At 44.2% G+C, this 11,050-nt stretch overlaps 1 non-coding gene across 1 annotated transcript; it reads right to left on the reverse strand.

Annotated features, from left to right (window-relative positions):
- Window positions 1–775: 775 nt before the first annotated feature.
- Trnat-ggu (transfer RNA threonine (anticodon GGU)) lies at window positions 776–848 on the reverse strand. Its single transcript has one exon. It is a non-coding gene; the product is annotated as a tRNA-Thr (tRNA).
- Window positions 849–11,050: the final 10,202 nt, after the last annotated feature.

Here is an 11,050-nt window from a genome sequence, read left to right on the forward strand (position 1 = left end):
CCACGACCTTCTGGAGGTCGTGGGTTCGGATCCCACCTGGCGGGCATTTTTTCGAACCCACGACCTCCTGGAGGTCGTGGGTTCGGATCCCACCTGGCGGGCACTTTTCTTCCACTTTCTTATTTAACAAATTCTTTATCTTGACCAACTACATCCTCCCCTTTGCTTTCCGAGGTTTTCTTGACTGCCAATTCTTATTGCTGTCTTATTTTCAACGAGCCCCTCATTTCGTATTCTGATTCGCTATATATATATATATATATATATATATATATATATATATATATATATATATATATATATATATATATATATATATATATATATATATATATATATATATATATATATATATATATATATATATATATATATATATAGTCGTGAAGTGGAGTCCTTAGTTGCTGCAGGAATACGCACAAAGTAGAAGTACGCTCTTCGGAGACTTTATTTCCAACGTTTCGACCTGAGACAGGTCTTCATGATTAAATCATGTAACTTTACTCTGATGAAGGCAAGTCCCGTTGCCGCTACGTAAGTAAACATTGTTTGTCATTGTTCTTGCTGTGTATCCGACTCTTTACTTATACTATATATATATATATATATATATATATATATATATATATATATATATATATATATATCGAATCAGAAAATGGGAAAAATAAGGAATGGCAGTCAAGAAAACCTCGGAAAGCAAAGGGGAGGTTGTGGTGGGTCATAGAAAGAGATGAAGAATTTTTTTAGTCGAAAAGAAAGTGGTGAAAAAATGCCCGCCGGGTGGGATCCGAACCCACGACCTCCAGAATACCGGTCTGGTGCGATAACCACTACGCTACCGGCGGGGCTGTTTCCCCAGCACTTTCTCGGGTATTTATGTTAAGGTATTTTTTTGTGACTGCCATTCCTTCTTTTCCGTCCTATATATATATATATATATATATATATATATATATATATATATATATATATATATATATATATATATATATATATATAGATAGGACAGAAAATAAAGAAAGGGAGTCCTCTCCCTGAAACGTCAGTAAACTTATTTTTATTTTCAACGTCTTTCTCGTTTGTCTCTGTCTCTACTAACTTTATATATATATACATATATATATAAAAGCACTTGCATTTTGGCAGCGTTGTGACGACGGTATCGCTGTGGAGGCTTTGAAATTTTTCTTTTTCTGACAAATATTGTCCTTAGACGGACAACGCGGGCTATGCTTGCGAGGGCGAGCAGCTAGGCGCCTCTCACTGCCGCTCACTACATCCCAGTGTTGTACGGAACGGCGTTCCTGGAACTAGTGCCTTTTTGGAGGAACGAAGTAACGACACCGTTCCATTAAGGGTCGGTGGAACTGTAACGGTAACTTGTTAGGCTTATGAAGGAACGGCAGGAACGGCGTTCCTTCTGGAAACGTTACATCGCTAGGATTTGGCTGTTTTTGATACCAAGGCTCGAGTAAAAAAATCGGCTAGTCGCTACTGTGTTTCTCTTCCTACAAGCGCGTAAATTCGCCCGCCCTTCAGCGGAACGTGCTTTCTCGAAGGTCAAAGGCAGAAGAATAACCACGCAGCGGGACGTAGCTTGTACTCGCTTTCATGCCGGCTGAGCTTACGCGGCGTACGACAGGTGAATAGCGCTGCCGCGAGAATGCTTTCCACCTATCCCGGTTTGTCTGGGAAGGCCAGGATACGCATCTGGCCGATAGAATTGTTCCGTGCCATGGAAAGGTTTTCAACTCCGAGCGGCGCCGCAGGTACCTTGTGAAACCACCGTATCTGTATGTTGTCAGGCGTAACTACTGCATTAGTGCGCGCGAGGCATGGGTGCGTTGTTGTCGGAAGAGTTGCGCTCGCTGTGAGGTCATTCGAAGGGTCGCCGGCTATCAGTAGAGCTGGGCGCACCGCACTGTCTCGGAATGTTGTACTGCTCGAAATTAGAGTACGCGCTGTTACGACTCAGCCCGCCGCTGGTCTTTGCTTCAAGACTCCTCGGCTGTGCAGTGATGGCTCCACTACTTGCGCCTTTCAAGCAGGCCTTCCCTGTCAGTGACTCACACTTGCCGCCGAAAATTCAAGCAAGCTGTTACAAGCCTGGATCTCTGGCGCCTATATATCGGCGCAATTAACCGTCGATGGTGTGCCGACGCAACACGCAGAGACCTGTCTCAAGGACACAGAGGCCCCGCGACCGCTGCGGAGACCTCCTCTCCCCCCTCTCTCGGACTCAGCGTGCGCCGCTACTACCGACTGCTCGCGAACTCTGGAAAGAGCGTTGTGTATGTGTGTTCCGTTAGTGTTGGGTGCACAATCTAGAGGGATCGCTTGTTTCGACCGTTAGCGCTTTGGGTATAAATATGACCCCTCCAAGCGCTGTAGTTCATTCGTGTTTGAGAAGTGAATCAATGCTGTCACTCTGTTCGAATCCTGTACTGTAACCTCGCCCGTCGGGGCATTGTTCTTTGTCTTCGGCTCATCTCTCGCTATGAAGTCAACAAGTTCCGTTTTGCCTACGGCTTCTGGACTTCTTCACGGCTGCAACATTAGCTTACCGCTCGCTTCAAATCACGCTACCACACGTATGTCGGAGGCGACGAAGCTCGGCTCGGGTATGCCTACCCGTACGTAACAACTGGTTGTCAGCGGTCGGATGACAACTTCGTAACACCTAGAGCCAGCGGTGCAAGATCCAACACCATGGACGTCGAGGCGGCTTCGGACTTCGCAGAATTCACGGCGGTCAAGGGTGAGTGCGGGGACTTTTCTTCACTGAGTTTTACCAGGCTTCTGAGGATAGCTGGTAGAGCGTGTGTTTTTGCCGCTTGGGTTATTCGGGCAAAATATTTTTGGAGCAGTGGGAAAGCAGTACTCTAGACCTTCAATGAATTTGAAGGTGTTGAAAAAACCGCAGTTGTTGGAGCTTGCAAAAGAGTTGCGCTTGGATGTTACGGACGCGCTGAGAAAGCCAGAGCTGATACCGGCCATACTCGCTGTTGGAGCTGACGATGATGAGCTGTCGGAATGCATTGAGCGGATCAATGCCAGAGACCGCGAAACACTGTCACATTGTGTGTACGTTATCGGAACTTTTGTTACAGCGTTTCATATCTACACGTGCATCCACTGCTACACCCAATTTTAAACCCATAGCAGCGTGCACAGCGCAAGTGAAGGACCTACTGCTGGCGAAGAAACGAACGTGCCATTTTCTGGTAGGATTTTCCCTTAACTCTTCCTGGCCTTCTTTGAAGTTCTGTGGACGCAGGAGTATCGTTCGTTCAAGGCTCAATCGGTCGTGCAAGACAACAGAATTTCCTAATTATATAAACGGGCTACAGACCGCAGGCCCTCCCAAGAGCATAAGCACACCCCCGCCCTCCGCCTTCCTTCCTCCCCACCCCCCCCCCCCCCCCCCATACGGGTGCGCGCGGTTGTCTTTCTTCCTGAATCCACAACTGCTACGCATACATTCTAAAATGTTGCATGAAGGACATTTTGAGCAATCGTCAGCATTTCTTAAGTAACCGAAATTGACCGAGGAATTACTTTGCAATTTTTGCAACTTTGCAATTTTTTGTTGCAACTTTGCAACTTTGCAATTTTTGCAATTTTTGCAACTTTGCAATTTTTTGCCATTCTATCCTGTCGTAGCCTGAAACCATGCTTCAGTTAGAGTGTACTTCAGTTTCAACATCACGGTCGCTGTCAACCAAGGAAACTGTGTCATTACTGTTCGCTTCATGCTGAAGCATGGTAGTCTTTGGTCTTTCTGTATGCGGGGCCATGCCAATACGCATGTTTTCTTGGTGCACTCCAGGAAACAAAATGCTGACTTGTTTCGGGCATTGCACCATGCCCGAAGGTTATGCTGGCTCTGCACAGCTGCTCAATCCTCCGTTTTCTGGTGGACCAAGGAGATTCCCAACATGATTTCCATTTCCCGCGTCTCTAACGAAAACTGCAGAACTCCTGTGCGCCCTATACATTCCAGAGCCGCCCATGCTCATGCAATGATACTTTTTTATCGTTTAGCTTTAAAACCGGCAGTGTGTACTCGGCTGTAAAATGGCAGCGCACGCGTCAGCTAAAAAAGTATGTCCTTTCATTAAAGTTTGAAACCAAAATGGTAGGACCGCATTATAACTCTTTCCTCAGATCTCACGACAAAATTCAAAACATCAATATTTTGCTCAGATTGCACAGAACATGCCTAACCGCAAGAGTATGGTCAGGCATCGTCGTCTTTGCGTTATTATTTCTTCTTGCTAAATATAAAGTTCGATACAGCATCGAATGGTGAACTTTGCAATGACTTGCTCTACCTCATCTGGGAGTGGTAACTACTGCTCCGGAAAAGTTACTGGATAGTACACGCCTTCAGGCAGACTATAGGGCATTTATGCACGAAGCATTGAAAACTTGACAGGTAATAATGCAACTATTTGAGAACACCAAGCTCATTACAGCAGACTCTGCATTTGGGCTGTGCCGAAATGTATACCAGGTACATTATGTTACAAAGCACAAGATTCTCATGTCCGCCTGGAGACCTGATAGAAGCTTCGAAATGGACTGCGTTGACTCCGTTGAGACTCAAAACAGAAGTTCAAATTTAAACTGGCATGACTTGACAAATGCCTATGGCTGAATTATTCCGCTTTGCGTGTGGACTACTCCTGCCATGTTCGTGTAATTTTCGCCCTAACAGCGCTGTTATTGCGCGTGATGTCTGTGTGTTTATGGTTGATATTTGTTAAAATTATTGCTAGAGACATAATGCTTCTTGTGTGTATAATTCATAGCCTCTCGTTTTTGAAAGATATAAGACCTGCGCTACACATAACGCAAGTGCATAGATTCGATGTATACTGCACAGAATGAGCTACATTGGCCTTATACTGCCCGCTACTGTACGGGCGTTGAATGCAAAACATTTTATTTTACATCTTGGACAGGAATAACTAAATAAAAAAATCTCATTCTTACGGCCTACGTCATTTTATTGCGGATGTCACACTCATCATACGATCATACTCCACACGTTGAAATAAAGTAAGTAATTGCATGAAACTATGACCGTTTAATGCAATTTCTGCACAAGGTTCCCGTGCGTGCAATGTACGTCCCGTATCACGGGAAGAGATTTGTACCACGCGGTCTGCGGATTTCCGCCCAGTTTACAACTTCAGCTGGCCAAAATACAATCATAATCAGCACCAATATCATGAGAGAACCTTAAAGAGCCTTTTAAAGACAAAATACAACCTTGTTCAATTGAATAGCAACTAGCCTTTGGTAACTCGCACAGCTCCATCCCAATCACAGGCGTTTTTTCAACCGAAGCAATGCAGCAAATGTCAAACATTTTCAAATTTAGCGCTGCAGTGAAGTGATATCGGCAGGAGTGGTATATATATAGGCCCGCACTAAAACGTAGTTATGAGTGTGTTAACTGCACGTTAGAATTCATATGATAAGATCAATGGCCCTCTACAATCGCGCAATCATGTTCCTTATTGGCGGTGACTTAAGTCCTTGGGCGCCAATCGTACAAACACGATCCTGAACTGTCACAGTGAAATCGCGATGAAATGGGCGGGGATTCGCCATTGCTTCAAACGTTTAATTTAATATTGGCGGTGAGCGCGAACACTGGCGGCGCTGCGAAGCGCGCCTCCGTGACGTCGATTCTCGCATTAGTCGTCTGCTTCACTCAGGCTCGCTCTCCCTGCTGTTTCTTTGCGCTCAGTCAACGTCTGATGCTTGTCCGCACCAGAATTGGCGTGCGGGTAACTTTTATCCTAGTAATAGGCTTAAAATCGCATACACTAGCTCCTGGTGTCAGTTAAAGTATAGTTTTGGATACCGCTACGGAAGAAACATTGCCGGCGTCGCCCCATTCCTTGCGAAGCCGGTCCTGTCCGGAGCGCGAAGAGTCGGAGCTAGGCGTTAGCTTCTCAATTAAGCAATCTTTCGAACAAAAGGAACAGTCAGCTGCTAATAACCGACAACAGCGAAAATGGAAGCCCAAAACAAATTCTAGGCCTTCAAGGCTGTTGGCTTTAGCAGAAGGCATTACGATTCCTCGTAACAATATGTAAGGTAAAACAGTTTTTGCAACCATGCCGAATGCTCGAACGTGCTGTGTCACATCACTTTACGTTGTCAAAGCATGAAAGTTTGCCGACATGCACTATCATACCTCGGCAAAGTTGGCGCGGCTCACTCAAACTCACTCACAATTTTTTTTTTCGAATCACCACTCACTCAAACTCAGACTCAATGCTGAGCAGCACATCTGCGCTCACTCAAACTCAAACTCACATTGAGCTCAAAACTCAGAACTCACTCGGACTCAAAACTCAAAATGTACTCAGAACTCAAAATATACTCAAACTCAAAATGTAATCAAAGCTCAAAATGTCATCATCATCACCAGCCTATCTACGCCCACTGCAGGGCAAAGGCCTCTCCCATTATTCTCCAATTACCTTGGTCCTGTGCCAACTGTGACCAATTTATCCCCGCAAACTTATTGATCTCATCTGCCCATCTAACTTTCTGCCGCCCCCTGCAACGCTTGCCTTCTCTAGGGATCCATTCTGTTACCCTTAATGACCAGCGGTTATCTTGCCTTCGCATTACATGCCCTGCCCACGTCCATTTCTTCTTCTTAATTTCTACTAATATGTCTTTAACACCAGTTTGCTCTCTGACCCACTCCGCTCTCTTCTTGTCCCTTAATGTTACACCTACCATTTTCCGCTCCATTGCCCGCTGAGTCGTTCTCAATTTAAGTTGAACCCTCTTAGTGAGCCTCCAAGTTTCTGCCCCGTAGGTGAGTACCGGTAAGATGCAGCTGTCATACACTTTCTTCTTCAGCGACAATGGTAGGCTGCTATTCATTATCTGAGAATGTCTGCCATATGCACCCCACCCCATTCTGATCCTTCTAATTATCTCTGCCTCATGGTTGGGATCTGGGGTCACAACTTGGCCTAAGTAGATATATTCGCTTACAACTTCCACTGCCTCGCCACTTATCTCAAACTGCTGTGCTGTCCCGAGGTTATTGATCATTAAACTTATTGGTACTCAGGTTATCGGTACTCGAGGTTATTGGTACTCAAACTCAAAATGTACTCAAACTCAATTCGGACTCAAAACTCAAAATGTACTCAAAACTCAAAATGTACTCAAACTCAAAGTGTACTCAAACTCAAAATGGACTCAAAACTCAAAATGTACTCAAACTCAAAATGAACTCAAAACTCAAAATGGACTGAAAACTAAAAATGTACTCAAACTCAAAGTGAACTCACACTCAAAATGGACTCAAAACTCAAAATGTACTCAAACTCAAAATGAACTCAAAACTCAAAATGTACTCAAACTCAAAGTGAACTCAATACTCAAAATATACTCAAACCTCAAAATGTACTCAAACTCAAAATGTACTCAAAACTCAAAATGTACTCAAAACTCAAAATGTACTCAAACTCAAAATGGACTCAAAACTCAAAATGTACTCAAAACTCAAAATGAACTCAGAACTCAAAATGGGCTGAGAACTCAAAATGAATTCAGAACTCACATGGCCTCACAGAGATTGAGACAGTCAGAGAGTGAGAGTGAGATTTTGAGAGTGTGAGATTGAGAGTGTGAGAGTGAGAGTGAGAGTGTGAGTGTGAGTGAGAGTGTGAGTGAGAGTGTGAGTGAGAGTGTGAGTGAGAGTGTGAGTGAGAGTGTGAGTGAGACTGAGTGAGAGTGAGAGTGAGAGTGTGAGTGTGAGTGAGTGGGAGTGGGAGTGGGAGTGAGAGTGAGAGTGGGAGTTGGAGTGAGTGTGAGAGTGAGTGAGTGTGAGTGTGAGTGAGAGTGTGAGTGTGAGTGAGAGTGAGAGTGAGAGTGAGAGTGAGAGTGAGAGTGTGATTGTGAGTGAGAGTGAGAGTGTGAGTGAGAGTGAGAGTGAGAGTGAGAGTGAGAGTGAGAGTGAGAGTGTGAGTGAGAGTGAGAGTGAGAGTGAGAGAGTGTGAGTGTGAGTGAGAGTGAGAGTGAGAGTGAGAGTGAGAGTGAGTGTGAGTGAGAGTGAGAGTGAGAGTGTGAGTGAGAGTAGTGTGAGTGTGAGTGTGAGTGTGAGTGAGAGTGAGAGTGAGAGTGAGAGTGAGAGTGTGAGTGTGAGTGTGAGTGTGAGTGAGAGTGAGAGTGAGAGTGAGAGTGAGAGTGAGAGTGTGAGTGAGAGTGAGAGTGAGAGTGAGAGTGAGAGTGTGAGTGTGAGTGAGAGTGAGAGTGAGAGTGAGAGAGTGAGTGTGAGTGTGAGTGAGAGTGAGAGTGAGAGTGAGAGTGTGAGTGAGAGTGAGAGTGAGAGTGAGAGTGAGAGTGAGAGTGAGAGTGAGAGTGTGAGTGTGAGTGTGAGTGTGAGTGTGAGTGTGAGTGAGAGTGTGAGTGAGAGTGAGAGTGAGAGTGAGTACCTTTTGCTGTATACCTTTTGCGATATCCTCATAATTATAACCAGAAAGCATTTTCATATTTGTCCCACGTGACCCCCTCGATGAGACCTTTAATTTGATACCCCACACACCCTAGCAGGGTCATATGGAATTCATACCAGTCAAACTAACCATGACTCATGACTGTAACCAGGACGGATTATTTAGGTGTCCGACATGATTCCCCTAACTGGAACCTTCAATTTGACGCCCCACATGCTTCAGCGGCCTCACCTTGAATTTAACCCCATCTATGACTCATAATGACCATCTCATGATTCGAACTACGAAGCCTTTTTTTATTTGTACCACGTGATTCCCCTCTTCAAGACCGTAAATTTGATACCCTACACTCCCTAGCGGGGTCACTTCGAATTTTACCCCAATATAAGACTCGCCATGACAATCTAATGGTTATAACCAGGAAGCATTTTTGTATTTCTCCCACGTGATTCGGCTCATCAAGACCATTGATTTGATACCCATCACATCCTAGCGGAATCAATTTGAACGTTAAACCAATCAATGACTAACCATGACTATCTCATGATGTAGCCCTACCACATTTTTGTCCCACGTGATTTTCCTTATCGCAACCTTCAATTTGATACCCCGGACACCCAGTGGCATCATTGTGAATTTTAACCTAATTTATGACCCATTTTGACTATGTCATGATAATAATCAGGAAGCACGTGATTACCCTCATCGAGACCTTTAATTTGATACGCCCTAGCGTCATGAACCTGAATTTTAACCGAATCTTTGATTTACCATGACTACGTCATGATATATCCATATCTCATGTTCGTCCCGAATGATTCCCCACATCGAGACCTTGAATTTGATTCCCCACATGCCCTCGCAGCGTCATTTTGAATTTTAACCCAATATACGACTCATTATGACTGCCTGATGACTACAATCAGGAAGCATTTTTTTTATTTACCCCGCGTGATTCCGTTAATCCGGACCTTTCATTTGATACCTTACACGCCTTAGCCTCATCAGTTTCACTTTTCACCCAATCTAATGTGGTCATTATTCTGTCTTAAGGGGTGCTGCCCAGTCAATTCAGCAAATTCATTTGAAACAGTAGAAAGGACAGCCCCCGCTCCCATTTCCCCCCGGGTCTCACCTCTTCCTTTGTGACCCCTAGTATATCAAGCCGTTAGCAGTAGCAGGCGAACAACCAGCACGCCAGCGCCGCCGTGTGCTTTCCCACCACCCTTTCCCACGCTCTTAGTGGATCCGTCAGGAGGAAAAGTTAAGACAACCCTTTTTTATGACCTCACCAGTCAATTATCACTCACGCGCCCAGCCGCGAAAATTAGGTATACAGCAAGTGCTTATGGCCATAAAAATTCAACAAGAAACTAAAAAAAATCAGACACCACCTCCCTCCCAACCGATCATGCAGATCGCGATTGGTGCCATACCCGCAGGTAACTTGAATTCCGAGCCCACAGTGACGCATGAAACTTAACAGCCAACCATAGCTGCCTGCTAGGCTACTCATATGTACTCAAACTCCAATGGACTTAAAACTCCTATTTACTCAGAACTCAAAATGTTCTCAAAACTCAATATGTAATCAAACTCAAAATGTGCTCAAACTCAAAATGTACTCAGAACTCAAAATGTACTCAGAACTCAAAATGAGCTCAAACTCAAATTGTACTCAGAACTCAAAATGAACTCAAACTCAAAATGGACTCAAACTCAAAATGTACTCAGAACTCAAAATGGACTCAAACTCAAAGTGTACTCAGAATTCAAAATGGACTCAAACTCAAAATGTACTCAGAACTCAAAATGGACTTAAACTCAAATTGTACTCAGAACTCAAAATGGACTCAAACTCAAAATGTACTCAGAACTCAAAATGGACTCAAACTCAAATTGTACTCAGAACTCAAAATGGACTCAAACTCAAAATGTACTCAGAACTCAAAATGCACTCAAACTCAAAATGTACTCAGAACTCAAAATGGACTCAAACTCAAAATGTACTCAGAACTCAAAATGGACTCAAACTCAAAATGTACTCAGAACTCAAAATGGACTCAAACTCAAAATGTACTCAGAACCCAAAATGGACTCAAACTCAATCGGACTCAAACTCAGTCGTGATCACTCGGCTCAAACTCACTCAAGCTCAAACTCACCATGCCACACTAGCCTAGCGCTCACTCAAACTCAAACACACGCGTGAGTTTGAGTCCAAATGAGTCTGAGTGAGTGGACTCATGAGTGAGTTTGCCGACCTCTGTGCACTATGGGCTGCAAAAACTGTAGGTTGAGTTCCAAATAACCCACTGTGTATACAGGCGCGTGCTGATTTTATACCAGGCATCTAACAAGTATGTCGTTTATTGAGCAAAACGAGTCACGTCTACGTTAAATATACAGTAACACTATGTTTGTTCAGACCTGCAAGGATATTTCGGTACATTTTCCACAACCATATCTTCCCGATATTCGGATATGCGTTATAGGAAAACTGCACTCAAGAGGAGGAGGAGTAGGAGAAGGAGGAAAAAACTTTA

Source organism: Haemaphysalis longicornis, unplaced genomic scaffold, assembly GCF_048455015.1.
Source record: "Haemaphysalis longicornis isolate Haplotype H1 unplaced genomic scaffold, Haemaphysalis longicornis Haplotype H1 scaffold_2, whole genome shotgun sequence".
Lineage (NCBI taxonomy): Eukaryota > Metazoa > Arthropoda > Arachnida > Ixodida > Ixodidae > Haemaphysalis > Haemaphysalis longicornis.